The 27,367-nt window shown below is 39.2% G+C and overlaps 1 long non-coding RNA gene across 2 annotated transcripts; it reads right to left on the bottom strand.

Moving 5' to 3' along the window:
• Nucleotides 1-624: 624 nt before the first annotated feature.
• Nucleotides 625-27,367, bottom strand: LOC310643184. 2 transcript variants are annotated; one of them, XR_014493029.1, is made up of 8 exons: nucleotides 27,229-27,367; nucleotides 23,908-23,998; nucleotides 23,070-23,195; nucleotides 18,730-18,982; nucleotides 18,191-18,290; nucleotides 15,431-15,656; nucleotides 1,585-1,780; nucleotides 625-1,027 (listed from the first exon to the last, which is right to left on the bottom strand). It is a non-coding gene; the product is annotated as an uncharacterized lncRNA (long non-coding RNA). The 2 variants fall into 2 exon arrangements; XR_014493030.1 differs by lacking the exon at nucleotides 18,191-18,290.

Here is a 27,367-nt window from a genome sequence, read left to right as displayed (position 1 = left end):
GACTAGGAAATACTTCCAATGCAAGCATTTCCAATCATTCAGATCTGACCTTAATGACTGGCCAATAAATAAAGGCTTGTTTATTATGTGGTACTTACAATATAATTTGCCACTTGAAAAGTCAAGCTAATAGGTTAATTTCTTTCCCAGGGTTACTGTGCTGCAGAGCCTGGTTGATTACACATACACAGACATTTTGTAGTAGCATGTCAGATTTCAGAACACTTGAACCTTAGTGTTGGTCCAGTCTAGCTTATTATTTCCAATTCCTCTTTCAGTATCATTGGTAAAGTTTATAATTAGTTGCCAGAAATGCTTATGGCAGCAAAGTAATCTTCATTCTGGGGTCAAGATAACTGTAACAAGGCACTCAAATAAATTTCTCCTGATTGTCTACTATATGCATACAAAACTTAGAGCATGGGAAACACAAACAATTCCTTTTGTCCTTCAGGCTTATTATATTCAATTAATTTTCCTGTGCTGTTAAATGAAGTTGACAAGTCTATCTAATTTTACTCTCAAGCTCACATTCACACCTGCAAAGAAACATAGCTTTTCCCGGTTCTGATTTTTTTGGGGGGCTATGTGGCAAAATAACAGTGAAAACCACAGATGTTCATTCAAGTGATTTTATAAAAAAATAATTGTTCTTATAAAAATAGAAAAAATACATTGAAGCTCAATACCAGGAAGCTAATAATACAGATCCAATAGAAATATATTATAGGAGGATTATCGATAGCCAAACTATAATCAAGAAGGATCTCAACCTGGAACCCAAGAAAAGATCTAGAAGAGATTGTACAATATGAGAGGAAGCACTTCTTTCAATCTGCAGAAAGAACTGTAGTTCTTTCTATTCACTGTTTGTATCTTTTTCTTCTTTCAGGATCCATTCTCCTTGTTCTGAGACATTGATTCCTTGCTTTCCTCAAGCATTTCCTCAAGCAGGACTTGGCCACCAGAGTGAGTACTGTTACTGTTTCTGTGCCAGTTCATTGAACCATGATCTTCATTAACTTGGCTGGGATTTGGAGAAGTAAGACAAAAGTCATATCAGCTTTGTGCTTGTTCATAACTCTTTCAGACTGTGGAGGTTAAAAGTTAAAATTCTTTAAAAATAGAGAAAGTTACTTTTCTCTATCAACAGAGGATTACATAGAAATAAGATAATTGTTGGGATTCAGGATATCTTCTGATACTGTAGCGTAATCTAAAGTGATCCTGAAGAAGGGTGTTGAAGCCAGATAACAAGGCATAAAAATGTCAGGCAAACAGTAGTTTAAAAGAAGTGAAACAAAACTATGACACCATCCTTAAGGCCTGAATTTGTGTGATTACTTTATTGACAATATAAATTTGGAAGCTTTTCCTGCTTGTGCAAATATAATTATTTTTAACTGTCGATACACCATTTCTATCTCTTATGCAAGCTTTTGTCAATCTACTGTTGGGAATGTCAGTTTTATTAACAACAACAACAACACCCACAGTCACATGTGGTGAGATGTGTGGTTAAATAAATAAATAAATAAATAAATAAATAAATAAATAAATAAATAAATAAATGCAATTGTTTACCTGTACATTCTAACATCTAGCACAATCCTTCATGGCATTGAAAAATGTGACTTTCAACTGAGTGTTAAACTTAGGACTATCACAGCATCTCCATGGTCCCATGATCAAAGTTTAGGTACTTGACAACCAGCATTTATGACAGTTGCAGCATCCTGGGGTCATATGATTATCATTTGTGATCTTTTCCAACTGACTTCTAGCAAGCAAAGTCAATGGGGGATGAGTGAATTCACTTAACAAATATGGCAAAATCAGGCATGTCTCACTTAACAACCATCTTATTTAGCAATCAAAATTCTGATCCCAATTGTGGTTGTAAGTTGAGGATTACTTGCATTAGGTTCAATAACTGACTGTGTGCCTGAACATCTGATGGAAGCTTTTCATGTATCTAACTGCTAACTTTCCCAGCTCTCTATTTAGCTGGAGAAGAGAAAGAAATTTTCTGATGAAAACCATCCATCTTTACTATACAGGTGTATCCTCTTTCTTGCTGTAGGCTTTTCCTTTATGATTTCAATACCCAGATTTCTTATCATGATGGCATGAATATTCACAAATTTCTTTTATCATGATATATGTAAAGCATCATCCCATTAGCTTCCATGGCATGATAAAAAACATAGTCTGATGAGCTGAATGGTTGCAACAGGCAACATTTTATTATTATTTTTTAACAAATGACTTTTCTTTTGCATATTAGTGCATAATAATGATTTCATCAATTGTTTTACTAGCCCATAAATTTAATTTTAAAAGTAAGTGTCAAGTTCCACTTTGCAACTCCTGGGGGGGTGGGGGTAGCAAGGAGGGGGGATAATATCTCCTTGGAATTATTTCAACAAGAATTTATATTAAATGGAGATTTGACATTAGAATATCAAGCAAAGAATGGTTAAGAAATCTTAAGACTGCAGTGAATCATCTGCCACTCTAAAACATTCAAAGGCACTCAAACAAAAAAATATTTGTAGGGATAACTGACCTATTAATTATGTGCTAAAAAGCAAAGCAGATTCCCCACTGTTCTCTGAATTGTCTACAGAACAGAAATTGGTTTGTGAGTGACTATCAAGAGCATAATAAGAAATGATTTAAGAAAAGTATTAAAAGTTAAAAACAAAGTTTATCATGTGTGAGCTTTTCTTTAAATTAGTGTGATTATTTCATGCTGTTAATTAATATATATACTCAAACATTTTAACTATTTGTAGTCATCATGAAAAGTATTCATGTGGGGTTTTGTTGAAAACCAAATTTGTATAATTGTAAAACACTTTTGCAAAATTTAGTTTTGTCTTGCTTTCTTAAAAATGGTCCCAAAAGGAATGTTACATTTCTTGTAATCACATTAAGTATAAACTACCATACTATCCCCCTTCATGGATTACTGCCTTGTCGTGGCGAAGGGGCTTGCGTAATTCAATGAAGCTATGAGCTATGCCGTGCAGGGCCACCCAAGACGGAAAGGTCATAGCAGAGAGTTCTGACAAAACGTGATCCACTGGAGAAGGAAATGGCAAACCACTCCAGTATCTTTGCCATGAAAACCCTATGGACAGTACCAAAAGGCAAAACGATATGACGCTGGAAGATGAGCCCCTCAGGTCGGAAGGCGTCCAATATACTACTGGGGAAGAGCAGAGGGCTAGTACTAGTAGCGCCAGAAAGAATGAAGCAACTGGGCCAAAGCCGAAAGGACGCTCAGCTGTGGATATGTCTGGTGGTGAAAGGAAAGTCCGATGCTGTAAAGATTTTTTCTCCATAGGAACCTGGAATGTAAGATCTATGAATCAAGGAAAGCTGGACGTGGTCAAACAAGAGATGACAAGACTAAACATCGACATCTTAGGTATCAGCGAACTAAAATGGACAGGAATGGGTGAATTTAATTCAGATGACCATCAGGTATACTGCTGCGGGCAAGAATCCCTCAGAAGAAATGGAGTAGCCTTCCTAGTCAATAAAAAAGTAGGAAAAGCAATACTGGGATACTATCCTCAAAATGACAGAATGATCTCAGTTCGAATCCAAGGCAAACCATTCAATATCACAGTAGTCCAAGTCTATGCCCCAACCACCGGTGCTGAAGAGGATGAAATTGACCGGTTCTATGAAGCCCTACAGCACCTTATAGAACTAACACCCAAAAATGATGTCCTTATCATCATGGGGGATTGGAATGCTAAAGTAGGAAGCCAAAAGATAATGGGAATAACAGGCAAGTCTGGCCTTGGAGTACAAAATGAAGCAGGGCACAGGCTGATAGAATTTTGTCAAGAGAATACGATGGTGATAGCAAACACTCTTTTCCAACAACCCAATGGACATCACCAGACGGTCAACACAGAAATCAGATTGACTATATGCTCTGCAGCCAAAGATGGAGAAGCTCTATACAGTCAGTAAAAACAAGACCAGGAGCTGACTGTGGCTCAGACCATGAGCTTCTTGTTGCAAAGTTTAGGCTTAAATTAAAGAAAGTAGGGAAAAGCGCTAGGCCAGTCAGGTATGAATTAAATCATATCCCTGTTGAATATACAGTAGAGGTGACAAATAGATTTAAGGAATTAGATCTGATAGACAGAGTGCCTGAAGAACTATGGACAGAGGTTTGCAACATTGTACAACAGGTAGCAACCAAAACCATCCCAAAGAAAAAGAAATGCAAGAAAGCAAAATGGCTGTCTGAGAAAGCTTTGCAAATAGCTGAGGAAAGGAGGGAAGCGAAAGGCAAGGGAGAAAAAGAAAGATACGCCCAATTAAATGCAGAATTCCAAAGAATAGCTAGAAGATATAAGAATGCCTTCTTAAATGAACAATGCAAAGAAATAGAAGAAAACAATAGAATAGGGAGGACCAGAGATCTTTTCAAGAAAATTGGAGAGATGAAAGGAACGTTTTATGCAAAAATGGGCATGATAAAGGACCAAAATGGCAGGGACCTAACAGAGGCAGAAGAGATTAAGAACAGGTGGCAAAATTACACAGAAGAACTATACAAGAATGAGCTTAACGTCCCTGATAATCACAATGAGGTGGTCACTGACCTCGAGCCAGACATCCTAGAATGTGAAGTGAAGTGGGCCTTAGAAAAGCTGAGCAACAACAAAGCTAGTGGAGGTGACAGTATTCCAGCTGAGCTATTCAAAATCTTAAAAGACGATGCAGTAAAAGTGCTACACTTAATTTGCCAGCAAATTTGGAAAACTCAACAGTGGCCACAGGATTGGAAAAGATCAGTTTACATTCCAATTCCAAAGAAAGGCAGTGCCAAAGAATGTTCAAACTATCGCACCATTGCACTCACTTCTCATGCTAGTAAAGTTATGCTTAAAATTCTACAAGCTAGACTCCAGCAGTATGTGGATCGAGAACTACCAGAAGTACAGGCAGGATTTCGAAGAGGCAGAGGAACTAGAGATCAAATTGCTAACATACACTGGATCATGGAGAAAGCTAGAGAGTTCCAGAAAAACATCTACTTCTGCTTCATTGACTATGCTAAAGCCTTTGATTGTGTGGATCATAACAAACTCTGGCAAGTCCTTAAAGAGATGGGCATACCAGACCATCTTATTTGTCTCTTGAGAAACCTATATGCGGGCCAAGAAGCAACAGTGAGAACTGGACACGGAACCACTGACTGGTTCAAAATTGGGAAAGGAGTCCGGCAAGGCTGTATACTGTCGCCTTGCCTATTTAACTTATATGCAGAGCACATCATGAGAAATGCAGGGCTAGATGAATCAAAAGTTGGAATTAAGATTGCCGGAAGAAACATCAACAACCTAAGATATGCAGATGATACCACTCTAATGGCAGAAAGTGAAGAAGAACTAAAGAGCCTCTTGTTGCGGGTGAAGAAGGAGAGTGCAAAAGTTGGGTTGAAACTTAACATTAAGAAAACCAAGATCATGGCATCCGGCCCTCTCAATTCCTGGCAAATAGATGGGGAGGAAATGGAGGTAGTGACAGATTTTATTTTCCTGGGCTCCAAGATCACTGCAGATGGGGACTGTAGCCAAGAAATTAAAAGACGCTTGCTCCTTGGGAGGAAAGCCATGGCAAATCTAGACAGCACACTAAAAAGCAGAGACATCACCCTGTCAACAAAAGTGCGTATAGTCAAGGCTATGGTCTTCCCAGTTGCAATGTATGGCAGTGAAAGCTGGACCATAAGAAAGACTGAGCGCCAAAGAATTGAAGCCTTTGAACTATGGTGCTGGAGAAGACTCCTGCGAGTCCCTTGGACTGCAAGGCGATCAAACCGGTCAGTCCTAGAGGAGATCAACCCTGACTGCTCTTTAGAAGGCCAGATCCTGAAGCTAAAACTCAAATACTTTGGCCACCTAATGAGAAGGAAGGACTCACTGGAGAAGAGCCTAATGCTGGGAAAGATTGAGGGCAAGAGAAGAAGGGGACGACAGAGAATGAGGTGGCTGGATGGAGTCATTGAAGCAGTAGGCGTGAGCTTAGATGGACTCCAGAAGATGGTAGAGGACAGGAAGGCCTGGAGGAACATTGTCCATAGGGTCGCGATGGGTCGGACACGACTTCGCAACTAACAACAACAACAACAAACCATACTATCTGAAAGTCCCTTATTGTCACAGATACGTACAGCCACCCAGATGTATAAAAGAAAATGTTGTGATTTCCAGTCAATATAAAATTAAGAAATCTATAGGTTATAGAAGAAGAAATCAAAATTCATTATATGTTAAATATTATTTTAAGTTCCAGAAATGGGCCATGGGCAGTTTTAAAATTTGGCTATTAAGTGCTATTAATTTAAAATCCCAAAGAGATGTCATGAGGAGGAATCTATTACCTGTTCTCTCTTGTCTCAACATGAAAGACATGGAATAACTGTCTTAGTACTAGACAGGTGATTCCAGTTGCATGTTAGGGCATAAAAAATAATGGGAATAGCTCAGCAGTACAGTCAGTACCCATAAAGATGTCCTTTTCCACTGGCTTAATTAAAAAAGAAGCTGGAGTGACATTTTCTGAGAATAATTTAATTCTACACTTAGAAATGGCCTCTTTCAGGTCTAATTGTGTATTGTGGGAAGGATAAGGCATCAAAGTATCCAGATTTGAAAAACTCGTATTATTTTGAAGAATTATCAATATTAAGTCAAGCTACCTGTTTTAGCAACTAATAGCCATTTTAATTTTCCACGATGCCCTTAAGAAAACTGACTGTGACCATTGCTATCGCAATAGAAACTTAAAGGTGTGAATTATTAGCAAGCCTGTTTGTGATAATGATAATAGGACTAGTAGTCATAAAGTTCTGTGAAGGACCTTAAGGCATATAAAATGTATACGTAAAACCCTAGATATCCTAGAAATGTACATGAACACATAGAGTTTCTTTTCAGATCTTAAAATAAACACATAGTGCTTAAGGACAGAGTTTACTTTCATGATCTCACTTCACACAAAGCCATTTAAGCAACACAAACAAAATTCCTAGAACATTGCTATTACTATTATGATTGTGGAACTCTCAACCAAAAATGAACAACAAGCATCAGTTCAATACCGAATCCATCCTTTTTACAAATGACCCAAATCACATTTTAGTGAAGCCAATACTCTTGTTTTAACCTAAGAATCAAGTTCATTTATTTATCGTTCACATTTTTGCAGTTTAATCGTCTTTCATGTATGTGTATGTTTATGTGTATATGTGATAGTATAAACACCCGCACATACACTCACACAGACAAACTCTATAGATAATACAAGTTAGCAACATGATGTTATAAGCATTTGGTTTTTTAGTTTATCATAAAGCCTTTTTTGTAAAATGTAACCCAGTGCTGAGTCCTATGGCTGGATAGTGTAAGGGTTAGAATGCCACCTTTTGACATGGAAGACAGAGCCTTGGATCCCAAGTGGTACCTACATTACCAGTAGGGATCCTTGGGTAATGACCCCTTAAAATTTCACAAGAAGGCTACAATATTGTTAAACCAAGTGGGAAGGTATTTGTTTTCTTCCTATATCATTATTTTAATTATATATTCTCCATTATTTATTATGAATGGTATAGAAGCTTTTGTATTTTTATATCTTGTATTAATTGGAGTCAATAAATGTGCAATAGTTTTTTGTGAAGTTTCCGTCATTTCAGTGGAACTATATGATTATAACATTTTCAATATACCCAGGCAAAAAGCTGGATTAAATCTGTGGAACTGGTTTTTTCCCCCCCAAAAAAAACCTCCTTGACCTTTCATTTTATCCTTTCAAATGAAAGCTTAACATAAAATGACTAAAACAGTGCAGAGTAGTTTAAGAAATAAAATGGAGGGGAGCAGAAAACAGAATTTAGTTAGACTATCAGAGACTTTGGATGCACATCAGAGAAATATCTGTGAAAATGATCGCTTTGATTAATTCTAAATTCTGGCTAAAAAAGGCAATACATAATTATTTCACTGTGAACCCTTATTATTGGCAGTATACTGTATTCCATCAAGACCAGAATTTGATTTGTTCTTCTCTATCAGATTTGTCTTTCTCTAGGAATGGAGAAGGAGGAAGCTTCAGGGGGTATAAAAGCTTGAATGGATTTAAGATAAAAAAGAAAATAGTTATATTTATTATTATTGCTGGCCTTGGTCTCTATGCCTGAGAGAAAACCTGTCAATCACTCAATGATGAATGCTGTCTTCAAAAGGATGGTGTTTCTTTCAAATACAAATACAAATGCATACAAACACAGATGGAATGTAAAAAAAATAAAGGTAAGTATTTCCAATTTTTTGTAATTGCTAATATACTCCTCAGTATGCATGTAGGTCTTCTTATTTTAACATAAGTATTATAATTATTGACTTGACACTATTGATAAAGAGCCTTGGTGGAGCAGTGGGCTAATGCCTCCTTATCTTAACACCAGCTGCCTGCTATTAGTGCAGGTTCGCATCCCACCAGGCTCAAGGTTGACTCAGCCTTCCATCCTTCCGAGGTAGGTAAAATGAGGACCCAGATTGTTGGGGGCAATTAAGCTGACTTTGTAATAATGCCGCTTGGGGAGGGGGGGCGAAAGCCCTAATAAGCAGGCATATACATAGAATGAAGGCTATTGCTAAGCACATTTGATTTGTGCTTAGATTGTAAGCCGCCCTGAGTCTTCGGAGAAGGGTGGGATATAAATGGGATTAAAATAAAAATAAAAACATAAATCAATGTTTGTGTAATTTGCTTTTATTAATTCTAATAGTATTTAAGAACATATGATTAACCCTGCTGGATGAGCCTGTTCAGTCCATACAGAATAATTCAGCAGCCAACAGGATGCATTTGGAAAGTTCACAAATCTTAATGACAGGGATAGCCTTCTTCTGCATTGCTTTCTAACATCTAGTGTTTGTGATATGTTACCTATGAATATGAAATAATAAACATCTACCTAACCCTTGATCTTTCAGGATCCTAAAATCCTGAATGATAGGATTGGCAAAGATAGTTTAAATAAAAGAATTGGAAGGGAACTTTGGAGGTCTTCTAGTCCAACCCCTGCTCAAGCAGGAGACTGTCTATCATTCTAGACAAGTGGCTATCCAGTCTTTTCCTAAAAGCCTCCAGTGAGAATTCCAATATGACATGGTGACTCTTCCCCAAACTTCAGGCAACTTCAACCCCCTCTATCACTCCAGGATAGCTGTCCCTCTATTGCCTCCTCTACCTTTTGGATGACAAAGTTGTCAGAGAGAAGATAGTCAAATTTAGTGATGATTCCAATGTAATGAAGCAATCTGAAATTGATTTGATAAATGCATTTCTTATACATCAGTTTAATACATAAACATGTGGGTTTTAAAAAGAAAACAATGCTACCAAAGCAGTAGTAGAAGAAATAAAGAATAGAAAATGCAATAAGAGTACAAAATATTTCATATTATAAGAAAATAATAGTATTTTCCTTAAAATATAAAACTATATAAAGTATATAAATGTGCTTTAAAACTCAGACAATATTCCTATATTAAGCATTTTTTGTATGTTAAATGGCATTCAGTTGACTGTAATATAGATAATCTGTCTGCGTTGCCTTATTTTTTAAAAAAGACATTAACTGTCTGCCACAATGTTCACAAAAATTATCCCAAAGGGGATATACCATTAACTGTTATTAACTGTTTTCATAAAAGGCTTTGCATCTTACAGATACATACTATATTTGCTGGGTACCTCTGGTATAGGCAAAATACTGACACTGTTATGAGAAAGAAAATTACTATATGAATAAAAATATTATTAAGACTTATTAAGGGAATTAGTTACAGAGGAATAAAGTGTTGCTTTTCAACTCAAAATACAAGATTATTTCAGAATTAGGTCAAATATACTCAGTTCCAATTCCTAGTATTTCACAGTCTTTCAACTTTTTTAATTCAGATAACCTAGCTCAGCAGGGCTCTGCAGGAAATTGGACAAGTCTCATTGCAAGTCCTTGAAAGAGCAACATTTTCTCTTTTACACACACATGCACACACTCATGTGCATGTGAGCATACACAGAGAGAAAGACAGAAAAAGAGAAAGGAGAGAGAAACAGTTCATATTCTGTGAGCAATCTGTATTTTTGAGTTAAAAGTTTAGGTATTATGCAAAATATTAGCCTCAGTCATACTTCAAAGTCAGAAAGGCTGTAAATATTATCTTTTTAACTTGTACTCAGTGCTGAATGACATTACAACAACCTTTGAAAAATGACAAATAACATTTGGTAAGGTATGAGATCATTGGCTTTGTTTGTTTTTTGGACCATTAGGTTAGTGTTGACTCCCAGCTCAAATAGTTGACTGTAGACTCCTGAAGTTTTCTTGGCAAGATTTAGGAAGTGGCCATTGCCTGTATCCCAGGGCTAAGAAACAGTGATTATACCAAGGTCACCCATCTAGCTTCCTGCCTCAATCAACACTAGAACTCATGGTGCCACAGTTTCTAGCTCAGTGTCTTAACTACTATACCAAACTCATTCTCTTAGTGTCAGAATCCATTTATATCATATTCATAAATGGAATTCTTCTCATCAAAACTGCACAGAAATATGAACAAATTCCCCATCTCATTTTGCTATTACAACAATTATCACTATATTTTTTAGTTCTTTACAATAATTTAAAAAGAAGGGAAATTAATTGCTTATAATAAATACCTGGGGAGTTTGTATTTTGCAACCTATCCCAGTTTACTAAAATATATTTTTTTAAAAAAGGGGATGTTCTGGTTATTATATGGAGGATTACACTTTATTTAAAATGTAAAAAATGCCAGGTCTCTCCCAAGGTTATAATATGAATAGCTTGCAACTGCCTCAAACCTGACTGAGTGCTGCATATGCTACATTTTTATTAGGACTGGATTATAGCAGCAGCAATCCAGGAGTTTCAAATGCATAACCATTGGAGACAATCAGAAGACTACAAAAATCTCTACATAATGAACTTAAATATTCTTTCAAACAGAAAATCATAATCTACTCTGCTGTAATCAAGTCTATATTGTTGCATGAAGAATTTTAAGCAGCTAAATCAAGTGTGCTGCTGGAAAAAGAGAAGCAAAGAAACTCTTTTCTAGTGTTCCATAGAAGCATTCTAAATGCCTAATGCTTATTTAAGTCTAAGTATAATTAGAGCCAGGAGATGAGGTCTGTGGTTTTTGCTCTCATACACTTTTCCTTTAAAAATAGAAGAAAATTGAAATTTGCCCTTAACCTGAGAAATATATTTAAGAGGATTCAATGTTTAAAATGATCATTCTGAAAACTCTAATATGCTCCACACAATAGTATTCCTGCTTGCCATAGCTTCTGATTACAACGTTCATAATCTCAAGCTGTAGAAATGGCTGGTCTCCTTTCTAATTAAATAGTGCTGTTTTGCAGCTTTCATTCTTTTTTACATTCTCTGCTTACTTACTAGGAATTTTAGTCACTTTAATAACAGGATAAATATATAATTATATTGTATCCATCATTTTAGAAGAACATTTTCATTCAGTTTTTAGACTACTCATTTTCTCATTTATAAACCCAAGTTAGATGTCCTCTTGTTTTTATATATTAGAACTAGACTACCATGACTCTCTAGAATTGGCAAATAATACTCCAGCATTTTCTTCATCATAGGCTTACCTAGCTGCACCTGCTGAAAATTGTAGTATAGGTCCATTTCCTCTTCATGAATTACTGCCTTGTCATGGCAAAGGGGCTTGCCTAATTCAATGAAGCTATGAGCTATGCTGTGAAGGGCCACCCAAGATGGACAGGTCATAGCAGAGAGTTCGCAACATTGTACAAGAAGTAGCAACTAAAACCATCCCAAAGAAAAAGAAATGCAAGAAAGCAAAGTGGCTGTCTGAGGAAGCTTTGCAAATAGCTGAGGAAAGGAGGGAAGCAAAAGGCAAGGGAGAAAAAGAAAGATACACCCAATTGAATTCAGAATTCCAGAGAATAGCTAGAAGAGATAAGAATGCCTTCTTAAATGAGCAGTGCAAAGAAATAGAAGAAAACAATAGAATAGGGAGGACCAGAGATCACTTCAAGAAATTTGGAGAGATGAAGGGAACGTTTCATGCAAAAATGGGCATGATAAAGGACCAAAATGGCAAAGACCTAACAGAGGCAGAAGAGATTAAGAAGAGGGGAAAAATTACACAGAAGAACTATACAAGAACGAGCTTAACATCCCTGATAACCACGGTAATGTGGTCACTGACCTTGAGCCAGACATCCTAGAATGTGAAGTGAAGTGGGCCTTAGGAAAACTGAGCAACAACAAAGCTAGCTGAAAGTCCTAATAAGCAGGCATATACATAGAATGAAGGCTATTGCTAAGCACATTGATTTGTGCTTCTTAGACTGTAAGCCGCCCTGAGTCTTCAGAGAAGGGCGGGATATAAATGGGATAAAAAAAGTGACAGTATTCCAGCTGAGCTATTCAAAATCTTAAAAGATGATGCAGTAAAAGTGCTACACTCAATTTGCCAGCAAATTTGGAAAACTCAACAGTGGACACAGGATTGGAAAAGATCAGTTTACATTCAAAAGAAAGGCAGTGCCAAAGAATGTTCAAACTATCGTACCATTGCACTCATTTAACATGCTAGTAAAGTTATGCTTAAAATCCTACAAGCTAGACTCCAGCAGTATGTGGATTGAGAACTACCAGAAGTACAGGCAGGATTCTGAAGAGGCAGAGGAACTAGAGATCAAATTGCCAACATACACTGGATCATGGAGAAACGTAGGGAGTTCCAGAAAAATATCTACTTTTTCTTCATTGACTAAGCTAAAGCATTTGATTGTGTGTATCACAACAAACTGTGGCAAGTTCTTAAAGAGATGGGAGTACCAGACCATCTTATTTGTCTCTTGAGAAACCTATATGCGGGTCAAGAAGCAACAGTGAGAACTCGATACGGAACCACTGATTGGTTCAAAATTGGGAAAGGAGTCCGGCAAGGCTGTGTACTATCGCCCTGCCTTTTTAACTTATAAGCAGAGGACATCATGAGAAAGGCAGGGCTAGATGAATCAAAAGTTGGAATTAAAATTGCCTGAAGAAATATCAACAGCCTAAGATATGCAGATGATACCACACTAATGAGAGAAAGTGAAGAGGAACTAAAGAGCCTCTTGTTGCAGGTGAGAAGGATGGTGCAAAAGTTGGCTTGAAACTTAACATTAAGAAAACCAAGATCATGGCATCTGGCCCTCTCAATTCCTGGCAAATAGATGTAGAAGAAATGGAGGTAGTGACAGATTTTTATTTTCCTGGGCTCCAAGATCACCACAGACAGGCACTGCAGTCAATTAATTAAAAGACACTTGCTCCTGGAGAGGAAAGCCATGGCAAATATAGACAGCACACTAAAAAGCAGAGACATCACCCTGCCAGCAAAAGTGCGTATATTCAAGGCTATTGTCTTCCCAGTTGCAATGTATGGCTGTGAAAGGTGGACCATAAGAAAGGCTGAATGCCAAAGTATTGAGGCCTTTGAAGTATGGTGCTGCAGATGACTCCTGCGAGTCCCTTGGACTGCAAGTCGATCAAACCGGTCAGTCCTAGAGGAGATCAACCCTGACTGCTCTTTAGAAGGCCAGATCCTGAAGTTGAAACTCAAATACTTTGGCCACCTAATGAGAAGGAAGGACTCACTGGAGAAGAGCCTAATCCTGGGAATGGTTGAGGGCAAGAAAAGAAAGGGACGACAGAGAATGAGGTGGCTGGATGGAGTCACTGAAGCAGTAGGCGTGAGCTTAAATGGACTCCAGAAGATAGTAGAGGACATAAAGGTCTGGAGAAACGTTGTCCATGGGGTCACGATGGGTCAGACACAACTTCACAGCTAACAACAACAACAACAACAACAACAACAACAAGGTCCATTTAGAAAGGTAATTTCCCTAACCTATTTCCAGGCAAAAAGAGAGTGAGGAAGAAAGAGATTATTTATTTATTTGATAAACCTAAATAGTTATCCATCTTATATACTATAAATCCAGGCAGCGCACAGCACAAGAATAAAAGCATAAGAAACAATATAAAAGAAAGCGCCCCAAAATAGCACCCACCACCCTAAATCAGCTGTCCCCAGTTTCATCTGGTTCGCATCCTTAAAGGAAAACCCAACTTCTTAAGGCCTTCCAGAAAACTAGAAGGTTGGAGTAAGTATCAGAGAGGAGGGTGTTCCACTGGACTGGGACCACTACTGACACACTTCCTTAGTCTGGCTAGATAACAATCTGCAGGACCTGGATGATTGGATGGAATGGGCAGATAATTTCAGGGAGGCAGTAACCTGAACGGGGTTTTAAAAGTGATTACCAGAACCTTGAATTATATCTTGAGAAAAAATGGAAGCCAGTGTAATTAGCACACCTGTAGTATTATATGGGGAAACAAATGGCACCTGAGACTTTATGTGCCACTCCATTCTGAACCAGTTGTAACTTATGGATGGTCTTCAAGGGCAGCCTTTGTACAGTGCAGTAATGCAATCAGGAAGTGAACAAGGTGTGAATGTTATATTCATTCCTGGAACACTGTTCTACTATGAGAACTGAGATAATCAACAATAGCCTGGCCTGAGGGGGGATTGGGGGGGTTATTATTATTTTATTGGGGTTATTTATTATGTATTAATTGTTCTTTTAACGGGCATGTATTTAATTACTTTTAACTTTTGTAATTTTGTATTTTATTCTTGCCCTGTACACCGCCCTGAGTCCTTCGGGAGAAGGGCGGTATAGAAATATTAATAAATTAAATTAAATTAAATTAAATAGTATCAACTTCTACAAGTAAATAAATAAATAAACTGCTCATCTCTCAATGGCAACTTTAACATATAATTATATTCAATACACATACATATGGTATTTTAATCAATCACAGAAGTGTGGCAAAGAACTAAAATGAGAAGAGAATCTAAATTAATACCAACAGAGATTTCTCTTTAAAAGCAATTAAACTGGGGAGGGAGTATATAATTATAATGTCTGTGAAAGAAGGCAATTCTTAAACAGTGCTCATCAGTGATTCCATATTAAATTGGGAAAATGTTTTGAATGGCATGTTGCAGGACTATAACCTGCAAAAATAAGACTTTTTAACATTTTAATTAATGTCTTTGATTAGGAAAGCAGTTTTAACTGAAATATGTACTTATTTTTAGTATGTGGGCAGGGTCATATTTCAAAATAGGTAGGGTCAGGACAAAGAAGTCTGTTGTACAAAAAAAATTGATTTTATTTAAATTAAAATTTAATTTAATGTAAATCAAATTAATAAAACACAGCTAATAAGATTACTTACCCATGAATATAATAATTTCCCATCGCCCGGTGCGCTCACACAGGGAGGGCCTCGTCAGGGTGCCGTCGGCTAGACAATGTCAGCTGGCGACCCCCATGGGGAGGGCCTTCTCTGTGGGAGCACCTGCCCTGTGGAATCAGCTTCCCCTTGAGCTCCGGATGGCCCCGGATCTCCGGTCCTTTCGTCACGACCTCAAAACATTTCTTTTCCATCAGGCTGACCTGGACTGACGATAGGGTTTTTTAAAAAAGAAAATGTTTTTAATATTTTATCACTGGGGCTTGTTAGTTTAATTTTTTTTAAAAAAAACCATTTGTATTATTGTGCTTTATTGTTGTTAGCCACCCTGAGTCCTTCGGGAGATAGGGCGGCATATAAGTCCCAATAATAAATAAATAAATATATTTCCTAGTCTATCATATTTAAAATAGCCATTCTTTATCAACTTTGGAAAAGTACTTTAAACTTACACTTTCTATTGTATAACACTGAACATGAGATAATATAGACAATTTTTAATTTATTAGCATAAGAAACAAAAGTTGCATACATAGCTTTCTTATTTTCATATTTTTCCTCAAACAACTTTCCTTAGTAGTATATTATGCAAATTCATATTTGCCACTTGTTCTCCCTGTTTTTGTTAACACTTAAACCAATATTCCACATTAGGTATTAATAGTTATTTATATTTAATCCCTCACTGATATTCATCCTGATATTTCAGAAAATATGAATAAAATCACAATAATTGTGAACAATCCAAAAATGGACTAAAATTACCAAGATACATTTTGTAGTTTTCGAAATGTTGTTGTTGTTGTTAGCTGCGAAGTCGTGTCCGACCGATCGCGACCCTATGGACAACATTCCTCCAGGCCTTCCTGTCCTCTACCATCTTCTGGAGTCCATTTAAGCTCACGCCTACTGCTTCAGTGACTCCATCCAGCCACCTCATTCTCTGTCGTCCCCTTCTTCTATTGCCCTCAATCTTTCCCAGCATTAGGCTCTTCTCCAGTGAGTCCTTCCTTCTCATTAGGTGGCCAAAGTATTTGAGTTTTAGCTTCAGGATCTGGCCTTCTAAAGAGCAGTCAGGATTGATCTCCTCTAGGACTGACCGGTTTGATCGCCTTGCAGTCCAAGGGACTCGCAGGAGTCTTCTCCAGCACCATAGTTCAAAGGCCTCAATTCTTTGGCGCTCAGCCTTTCTTATGGTCCAACTTTCACTGCCATACATTGCAATTTCGAAATGTAGGAACCATTAAAGGAATTGTCAATAAAATTTGCGTAATTCATCAAGCAGATACTGTTAGTTCTTCCCTATCCTTCCCTGATAGCCACACATAAATAAAACAAAATTAGGAAAAATATTTCTGTAAAGATACTAAACTCATCCCCTCACCACAACTATACTCCACACCTTGACTTTTCCCCAAATTCTGAAAAATACACAAGATGTACAATGGATCAATACCCATATGCACACAGAGACAGTGTTCCACCCCAGGATTGTTAGATATCAGTGTCATTTCTTTTTCAATTAAACAAAATGAAATTGAGGTTAATTGATGACACAATATTAACTCAATTAATGCTATTTGTAACAGAAACCACTTTTCCTTTCCTTGCTATTCTCAAGACTATTCTTGATCACGATACAGAGTCACACCATGGATAGAAGCATGTTGTAAAAGCATAAGACATTATGCTAAATGGCAATTTGGTTTGAAAATATTCAAAAGATTCAGTACAGTTTAATTCTTATTTTAATTTTTAGTATTTTTCATTTTAAAAAATCAAAAGAAGCAGAATAATTCAGTTGGCATTCTGTGGTCCCTGTGACATTGTTGATCCCTGATTTATGGTAACAAAGATTCTGGTCAATATGTAATGCTCATCAATCAGCTTGAAAAGTCCTTGAATCTATATATCTCCCTATCTCTTCAGTTAGACATTACAAATTAGAGCATGGTAATTATATATTACCAATTAGAGTATGGAGAGTGAAGTAATTTGAATAGACTGTGGTTATCTTTTCAACCAAAATACATTGGAAGTTCTTATACTTTATTCTCATAGCAGGCAGCTCTTAGCAAAGTATTAACAGTGATAGTGTGCTGTGTATGCAATTACTGAAATTCAATTTAGAGTGATGCAAACCAGGAGACATTGAAGCCATTAGTACAGGCAGAATGCAGAACCTTCCATTTCATTATGCAGTCCTTTTTAAAATGGAGATTGCATAAAACCCTAAACAGAAGCAACAAAAAGGCAGAGACACGTTTTCCACAGCAGGTCTAATCCTACACAACCCGAACCTATGATTACAGGTTGAAGTGTAAAGGAAATTCAATTAAATTGTGTATTACTTCCATCTAAAGTGATGTACTAAAGAATGCAGGTGCCAGTTTGCTGCATGCTATGCTGAATACTAACAACATGCATTTCATCCAATAGTTTTCTTTAAAAAAATCCTGAAAAGATTTGGCTTTTAAAAAAAATAGAGATAAGCTACTAAAAAATATAACTGGCAAGAAAGAAATCTATAGAGAAATCACTGGTAAGGATAATGTGAAGAAAAAGCATATTTATTTTTTAAAAAGAAGTTTATTTCATAGCTAGAAGTACAGGGATCATATTTAAAGGAGTTAAAATGTTGGTTCAGAATTCCTAAAACTATTTAATTTGGACCTTCATTTCTACATATTCCCTACCCCTTCCCCTCCCCCCTCACACACACAATCCCTTTTTCAGAAATACCTTGTTTTACTGAAACAATCTGTATAGATTAATGAAGCTCAAGAAGTCAAAATAATTTTCTTGGCATCCACATGTCCTGCCTTTGCTGCATGCGGAGGACCTGAAAACACAGCATCTTATTCTGTAGATCTGTGGTTTTAAGTATTTCTTTATTATCCTTTATATCCGTTAAACTGTTCTTCATAGAGAAAGTAGGACTGGAGTTAGTCTTGTGAACCCACTGCTAACACTAAACAAAATGTTACCGGTATCTCTTCCCATTTTAACATGAAAGCCCTGAGCACATGTAGCAGGCCTGACTATGTAAGCTCCCCAGAACCCTCCATGACTGACCTCAAGGAAGACAATCCCTCAGAGGAAAAAAAATGTGTGAACAGGGATTCCATAGAAGATTTAACACCATTTCTCAAAGATTAAACAGAGGTCAAGATTCTTTCATAGCTTCACATTTGTTAATTAGCTGTTCAATGCAACACTGTTTGCCCAGACTTAATATCTACTTTATGTATATTCACTTCTAAAGCCATTTCATTTCTCACATTTTATTCACCATTCTCCCTTGTGTGCTCTCACTTGTCCCAGCAACAGCTATTTCACAGAATTGAACTCCATGCATCCAACATAGGGAGCTGTGATCAGGAAAGCTTATGCAATCATGCACTGGTTAAGCTTTAAAGTGCCATAATATTCTTTGTTCTTTTTGAATTCACATATTTCTTTTGTTCTTGCCCATCCCTTTCTCTTGCTATATTGAGATGATGTTATTAGCCATTATTTTAAATTGTGGGTTGCCTAGAATACAAGACAGAAAGTTGGCACGTGAATGTAGCAAGTATATTATTAAACATGTAGCCAAATGTACATTTGCGATGGAATAGACATTCAGTACATAATTAAATGTAAGCATATAAAAAGAATCCTGCTGGATCAAGATTATACCCCACTGCATGCCCTGTTTCTAACAACATACAAATGCCTTCAGGGATGCTCCCAAGTAGAATATAATAATGTTTTTCCACTATTTTAAGAGTCAATCTTCCTCTTAGTCTACATCTATTGCTCTTAGCTATCAATGGCTATTATAATCCTTCAGAAATTTTTATAATGCTACAATTTTCTATTATAGCAGTTTAGTTTGGCAGCCTTTTAGTAGAAATTCTCTAGCTTTCTTAGGGAGCAACTGAAAGAATAACTCCTTTAGTCTTCTACCATTCAACTTATTTAAATTAACTCAGGTTCTGATATAATGAGAAAGAGAGAAACCTTTCAAATTCATTGTCTTCATATCAACCACTAGATCACTGTGTTGCTGATTTCTGCAGGTCTGAAATATAGCAAACAGATCTTATTTTAATTTATTTATTTGTTTTTTATTCAATTTATGTACATTCCCCTCCTACATTGTGACTCTGGGTAGTATAATTAGTCAAAAAGGGTTGGGGAGGGGGGAAGGATAGGGTTGGGGGGGAATTGGGGTGTATATTAGCCGGCTGTCAGTCTGGGCCTGTGATGGTCTCTGGTGGGATGGGGTCGGGGTTTGGGGCTTCCGGTTCCATGAGCATTGGGGTGGGGTTGCAAATCCCCACGATGATTGGGAATGGCAGCAGATGTCTACCCGGAGGGCCACATCAACATCTGGGATCGCGCCCCCGCTGTCTTCGAGCGGTGGCATGCTCTGACCCTCCGATTGGTACCCTTTTGTCCGGGGGTGAGTGGGATCAGGCCCCTGAGCTCAGGCTGGTTTATTTTAATGCCAGATCTGTTGTAAACAAGGCCCCCCTCATCCGAGATTTGATCAAGGAGGAACATGCAGATCTGGCATGCATTACAGAAACCTGGTTGGGCTCGGAGGGAGGGGTCCCTCTGACTGAGTTATGCCCACTGGGTTTCTTTGTGCTACACTGGCCACGGGCTCAAGGCAGGGGTGGTGGGGTGGCGGTGGTTATACAGGAGACCTTGTGCCCACGGGAGACCACCGTTGTGCAGATAGGTGGGAGTGAGTCCCTCCTCATGAGGTGTGGCCCTTGGGCTCAGTTGGGTCTGTTGCTAACATACCTGGCACCCAGCTGTGTGGCAACGGCCCTGCCTGGGCTGCTGGACACCCTCTCAGGGTTGGCGGTGGAGTTTCCCAAGCTTATAGTTCTGCGTGATTTCAACCTGCCTTCGCTGGGAGGGTCGTCAGAGTTAGCTCGGGAGTTCATGCCTTCCATGACGGCCATGGACCTGACCCAAGTGATTCAGGGCCCAACTCATGGGGGGCTCCCACTCTTATCTGGACAATGGGTTTTTTTTCTTATCTGGACAATGGTTGGATAATCTGGGAGGGGGCTTGCCAACTATTGTCCCCCTGTCATGGTCCGATCATTATCTCCTGTGGCTGGTCTTCCGCTATGCCACCCCCTGCCACTGGGCTGGGGAGCCAACCAGGTGGTTCCGCCCCAGGTGCCTAATGGACCAAGAACGGTTCCAGATGGCGCTTCGGTCTTTACCTATCTCCCTCACTCACAGCCCGGCCGATGCCATGGTGGATGCCTGGGAAAGGGTGGCCACTGAGGCACTCGACCATGTTGTACCCTTGCGACCCCTGACCCGGTGCAGATCCCGTTGGGCCCCATGGTTTTCTGTGGAGCTTCGGGAGATGAAGCATTGGAGACGGGGTCTAGAGAGAGGTTGGAGGTCCACCCGGTCTGAATCTGACCAATTGTGACTAAGAACCTTTACAAGGTCTTATCTCGCGGCGATGAGGATGGCAAAGTCTAATTACTTTGCTGCCCTCATCGCGTCTGCAGATAATTGCCCGGCTGCCCTGTTTAGGGTGACTCGCTCTCTCCTTAATCAGGAGATGAGGGAGGAACCCTTGCAGGGGCGGGCCAAGGAGTTTAGTCATCATCTGGCAGACAAAATCGCTCAGATCCGGACCGGTCTGGACTTTGACTGGGCAGAGTCTGACATCGAGCAGTCTTGAGCATGTTATCTGGACTGAGTTTGATCTTGTGTCCCCCGATGACGTGGACAGGACCATGAGGAGACTGAGCTCATCACTTGTTTATTGGACCCGTGCCCCTCCTGGCTGGTTTATGCAGCCCGGGAGGAGACACGAGGCTGGTTCCAGGCAGTAATAACTGCTTCCTTGAAGGATGGTATCTTCCCTGCCGCCTTGAAGGAGGCAGTGGTGAGACCCCTCCTCAAGAAGCCTGCCCTGGACCCGGCTGTTTTAAATAACCATCGTCCAGTCTCCAACCTTCACTTTTTGGTGAAGGTTGTTGAGAGTGTGGTGGTGCATCAGCTACCTCTGTTCCTGGAGGAAACTGATTATTTTGACCCGTACCAATCGGGCTTCAGGCCCGGGTGCAGCACGGAGACGGCATTGGTCGCGCTGGTGAATGATCTCTGGTGAGCTTGGGACACGGGATGTTCCTCTGTCCCAGTCCTGTTAGACCTCTCAGCGGCTTTTGATACCATTGACCATGGTATCCTACTGAGGCATCTCAGGGGGTTGGGAGCGGGAGGCACCATTTTACAGTGGTTCTCCTCCTATCTCCTGGGCTGCTCGCAGTCGGTGTTGACGGGAGGGAAGAGGTCCGCCCCGAGGTCTCTCATTTGTGGAGTTCCTCAGGGGTCGGTCCTCTTCCCCTCCTGTTCAACATCTATATGAAGCAGCTGGGTGAGCTCATTCGTGGTATTGGGGTGGGGTATCATCAGTATGCTGATGATACCCAACTTTTTCTTTCCACCCCAAACCAACCCAGTGATGCCCTTGACGTGATGTCCCATTGCCTGGAGGCGGTCCGAGTTTGGATGGGGAGAAACAGGCTTCGTCTCAATGTTGCCTAGACTGAGTGGCTGTGCATACCAGCATCTCAGGTTAACCAGTTTGTTCCATCATTAATGATGGGGGGTGAGGTGTTACCCCCGTTGATAAGGCTCGCAACTTGGGCATCCTCCTGGATTCACGGCTCAGCTTTGAAGATCATATAGGAGCCGTGACCAGGGGGGCCTTTGCCCAGGTTTGCCTGGTGTGCCAGTTGTGGCCCTATCTGGACTGAGGTGCCCTACACATAGTCACCCATGTGCTCGTGACCTCCCAGCTAGACTACTGCAATGCTGTCTACATGGGGCTGCCCTTGAGGACCACTGGGAGGCTTCAACTGGTGCAGAATGCAGCCACGTGAGTTGTGATGGGAGTTTCCCGATACTCCCATGTGACACCTCTTCTCCGCGAGCTGCATTGGCTTTTGGTTGCCCTCCGAGTGAGATTCAAGGTGCTGGTGATGACCTATAAAGCCTTAAATGGCTTGGATCTGGATTATCTGAGGGAGCATCTGCTGCCGGCATCCACTTCCCATCATCCTGTGCGCTCCCACAGGGATGGCCTTCTTAGGGTACCACCGGTGAAGGATTGCTGGCGGGTGACTCCCAGAGAGAGGGCCTTCTCTGTGGGTGCGCCTGCCCTTTGGAACCAACTTCCAATAGAACTTAGGACTGCCTCCAACCTCTGCTCATTCCGTCGGGACCTGATTCTGTCGGGCCTAGACTGAGGGGTTTTAATTGGGTTTTAAAAGTTTTAATTTTTAAACTTTGGGCTTTAAATTTAATTAATTGTTTTAATTTTTTTAACTTTTGTATGGTATGATTTTAATTGCCCTGTAAACTGCCCTGAGTCCTACGGGAATAGGGCGGTATATAAGTTGGAAAAAAAAATCAAAATAGTTAAAAACAAAGCCATTAAAATATAATGAAAACAGTTAAAAGCTATAATAAAACAAATAATATTACATGCCTACAAGCAAGTGTATATTCCATGAATCTAGGGCAGGGTTCACAATGTCAGCATGGCAGGCCCAACCAAGCAAATTAAGCTCCACTGCATTTTACCCACATGTGATGTATAATACTCATGGTAAAAAGCAACCGTGTTTTGATCCACCAGTAGTGTTAAAATTTTGAGTTACTGCTCTTCTTTATAGAGCTCTGGACATTCCTCCAATGTTAAAAATTGCTACACCTAAAGAGAAATGAAAAAAGAAAAAATATGCTAGTGTTTGTGAAGTAGACAAGTTTTACAATTTTTGAACTTTTATTACGTGCAATGAAAATACAGAAAATATTTTCAGAGTATGATCTACAGAAATCTTAAATATTTTCTCCATATCTGAGATTTTTTTTATTTAAACAAATTCAGAATCAACATGTGATATAGCCTGTGAGCAAAAAGATGTAATCCATTTAAAAGCAGAGAAAATAATGCAACTGAACAGTTTGAAACATGGCATGCTTCCATACTGTAATGCAGGGGTAGGCAACCTTGCTCTTTTATGACTCGTGGACTTCAACTCCCAGAATTCCTGAGCCAGCATGGCTGGCTCAGGAATTCTGGGAGTTGAAGTCCACGAGTCATAAAAGAGCCAAGGTTGCCTACCCCTGCTGTAATGGAATATATCCTTTACAACAGGGGTGTCAAACTGGTGGCCAGCAGACCATGCCCACCCCAGCTCTGCAAAGGCAAAAAACATTGTGATACATCACATGACATGATCGAGTTTGGCACCCGTGCTTTATAATCACAACCTAAATTAATTATGTAAGCAAAGGAAAAGTTTAAAATTCCCATATAAATTTTACAAAATATGACTGCTGAACAGGAAGATACAATCAGCAAGAAAGATGGCTGATTTTTTGTTTCATGACATCACACTCATGTATAAAAATAACCAAACCTGTGTTGTAACCAGTGCAATACTGGTTTTGTCATTTTGATGAATGCATCAGGTCCTGCAGATGCCACTGCATACATCTGCCTTTCTTCTTCTAGTACAAACAACAAAATGGAAGGGTATAAGTTGGAAATATGGGTAAAGATTAGTTTTCCTAGAAAAGAAAGAAAAACAAAAAAGATAAAGAAACTGCCTGGAGATGACTCAAGCTGCACAAGAAAGAAAAATAGGGGGGAAATGTGTTCAGCAGGCTTACTTGAAGCAATGCAATTTTATTTTAGTGAAGTAATTCAGACTATGGAGGTGACCTCATTTGGTGTGTCAAAGATAAACAGGGTACCAAAGTTATGCTGACAAAGTAATTTAGGTGTCCTTTCTCTGAACAATAGTACCGAACAACAAATTTTTTGTTTGAAAACAATTTTTTCAAAATTTCTTGAAGATCTTTTGGTCCTTTCGTGTATTGACTTTTTTCTGATACTGCACATGGAGACCAGCAATATAAAAGGATGGTGTCTTTCCCTTCTCTGGTCTTTCCAAACTGCTGGCTAACTTCCAACAGTTGGGAAAGCCTAGTGGCATAAAGGAAGCTTTCTGTATCATTGTTGTTCTACATTTACTGGTAGGTTTAGGAGAATTAAAGCCACCTGAAAGGACACATGCTCACCACTGATCCTCTTAATCATTGGTCACCTAGGCAGAGATTGGACAGCCCAGCAACATAAAAGGAACTTTTCTGCATTTCCTGTTTTTCAATAAGGTAAGAAGCTCAGAGAAAAATTCCCTGCAATCTTCACTGAAATTTGAGAAACTTTCACCAGTACTGTAGGGAAAGCCTCCTTTCAGCTATCTACCATAGCATTAGCTTTACAGATAAAATTAAGAGGGCTCCAGAACCTGACTTAAAGAAACATGGCTGCTTCACTTTGATCTTAGAAGTGATAGGGCTTCTGCTGTTTCACACAACAAGCTTGAGAGATATTTTATTTGAAGCTACTTTGAAGTAAAAAAACTCTTTCAAAGCTTTGAACAATCCTATTATTTAGGTGTTGAAAAAGAATTGTAAAACTTCTGCAGACAAGCAGCCATTCTAAGCTTCAGCTAATCTTCAAACATATCTATATTTTATGGCAATAATATTCCGAGCCATATACCCATTTATTTCTTTTCAAGAGCATATTTTATGCTATCTAGCACATGCCATATACCTCTCTCCCCAATCACAGATAATTATTTGGAAAAAATGAAATCTTATTTTCCAAATATATAAGTATAGCACCTCAGATATACAAATGCTTCCACATGCAACAAGTTAATGAAAAAACAAGAAATAGTTTAATATCTTTTAGGCATATATATCACTAGGGGAAAAAATCTTGATAATAATTAACCATATTGAACATATGTTGAACATCTTTTTGATATGTTGCTAAATGTAATGAAACATCTTGTATTTTGCCACTGCAAATTAACCCTCATTGCCATTACTCGGAAAGTTGGACCATAAGAAAGGCTGAATGCCAAAGAATTGAGGCCTTTGAACTATGGTGCTGCAGAAGACTCCTGCGAGTCCCTTGGACTGCAAGGCGATCAAACCAGTCAGTCCTAGAGGAAATCAACCCTGACTGCTCTTTAGAAGGCCAGATCCTGAAGCTAAAACTCAAATACTTTGGCTACCTAATGAGAAGGAAAGACTCACTGGAGAAGAGGCTAATTCTGGGAAAGGTTGAGGGCAAGAGAAGAACGGGACGACAGAGAATGAGGTGGCTGGATGGAGTCACTGAAGCAGTAGGCATGAGCCTAAATGGACTCCAGAAGATGGTAGAGGACAGGAAGGCCTGGAGGAATGTCGTCCATGGGGTCATGATGGGTCAGACACGACTTTGCAACTAACAACAACAAGCCATTACACAGGAACATTGTTGTCTGCAGTGGGTAAGTAGTTATTGGAGAGAATAAGATGTAATTTAGGTTTTGCTTGAAAATGTAATAATTTCTATATGTTCCACAAAAATGAGACCCTTGAAAACTTTAAAGTATAGTCGTCATACATTGTTCTAAGATGGTGGCGCCTGGAATGGCTGCGGCTGCATTGGCTCTTGAAGGTGAATAGTTTTGGGAGGGATAGTAAGGGCTATAGGCCACATGATCAGGAAGATTTTAATGTGTTTGAGCAACATGGTGGAACTAAGGTAACATACGACATACGACCGACAATCTTTGCTGGCCTGGCGAGTTTCTAGTTGTTTTGGAACTGTTGGTGAGACTGTTAAAAGTCGTTGGCGCTGTTTGAATTTGTTCTACCAGCAGCAAGATCTGACTGCTGGCCCAGTGATGGATTGTATTGCAAATCAGGGCTGTTTCCAGAGGAGGAGAGGACCTGGAGCTTATGGAGCGAAGGAACTGGATGAGGCTGTCGGCAGGCCCAGAGGAAGAGAGAGAGGATTTTGGAGGAGTTGGTGGCGGTGGCAGCAGCATGCTCCAGGGGCAAAAAGAAGCAAGGCCTCTTTAAGGAAAGGGTGGAAGAGTCAGGATCAGAAAAAGGAAAGAAGGCGAAGTTGTCAGAATACAAGCGAATTTGAGGGCTAATCCACATGGAGCCCCATTTCCATCTGTCCTGTTTGCCATCGTTCACTCCCTAGAGACTAAAATGGACAATTTAAAATTTGAGCAGGCCCCGAACAAGGAGTATATATCGGAGGTGGTGACCCTTTGAGAGCTGTATGCAACAAAATTTCATTTTGATGTATGCCGATTGGTGTACATTCAAAGTGACAATAAAGTTATCATCATCAACATCTTCTATTGGTGGAAGAGTTCATTTTATTTGTGTGGAGGCTCATAATATATCAGAAGGGGCATTTGTAAAATAGAGTTGCCACTTAGGAGGGTTGGATTTAATGATTTAAATGTCTGTTTAAGATGTATGGCATTTTTAGTCCATTTAGCCATGCTGTTTCCTGTATCAACCTTCTGTGCTGTTTCAGCAATTCTTCTTATTCTTTGGAGTCTATTTTAGAAGATCACATAGATACAGATAGAATAAGGAAGATGGCATTCTTCACATACAATTTCAGCATTTAGCTAAATGCATTTTAACTAAGTGCAGAAGTTTCTAAGATTTAACTTATATTATCTCCAGCTCAATAGGGTTATGGATAGTAAAAGATAATTCTGAGTGGAACTATAGAGTAAAAGTCGATGATATAGGAACACTGGAGCAAATAATCTGAAATGATGGGATCACTGTATTCCAAAAGCATCTCAGCAAAGCAAGATTATGCCAAAATTAGGTCATGCACATGTCACAAATTCCACACTTACATAATTATGTCTCTGTGTGATAGGATTGTGTTCTGTTGCATTTTGATGCCGATATTGTAACTTTGGCCTGTTTGCTCTCCAGAGATACTTTATCCTGCACATCAAGATAATAGGAATCATGACTAATAGTAAATATGTG

This window comes from Vipera ursinii (assembly GCF_947247035.1).
Source record: "Vipera ursinii genome assembly, chromosome: 7".
Classification (NCBI taxonomy): domain Eukaryota; kingdom Metazoa; phylum Chordata; class Lepidosauria; order Squamata; family Viperidae; genus Vipera; species Vipera ursinii.
This window is presented reverse-complemented; position numbering and strand designations above follow the sequence as displayed.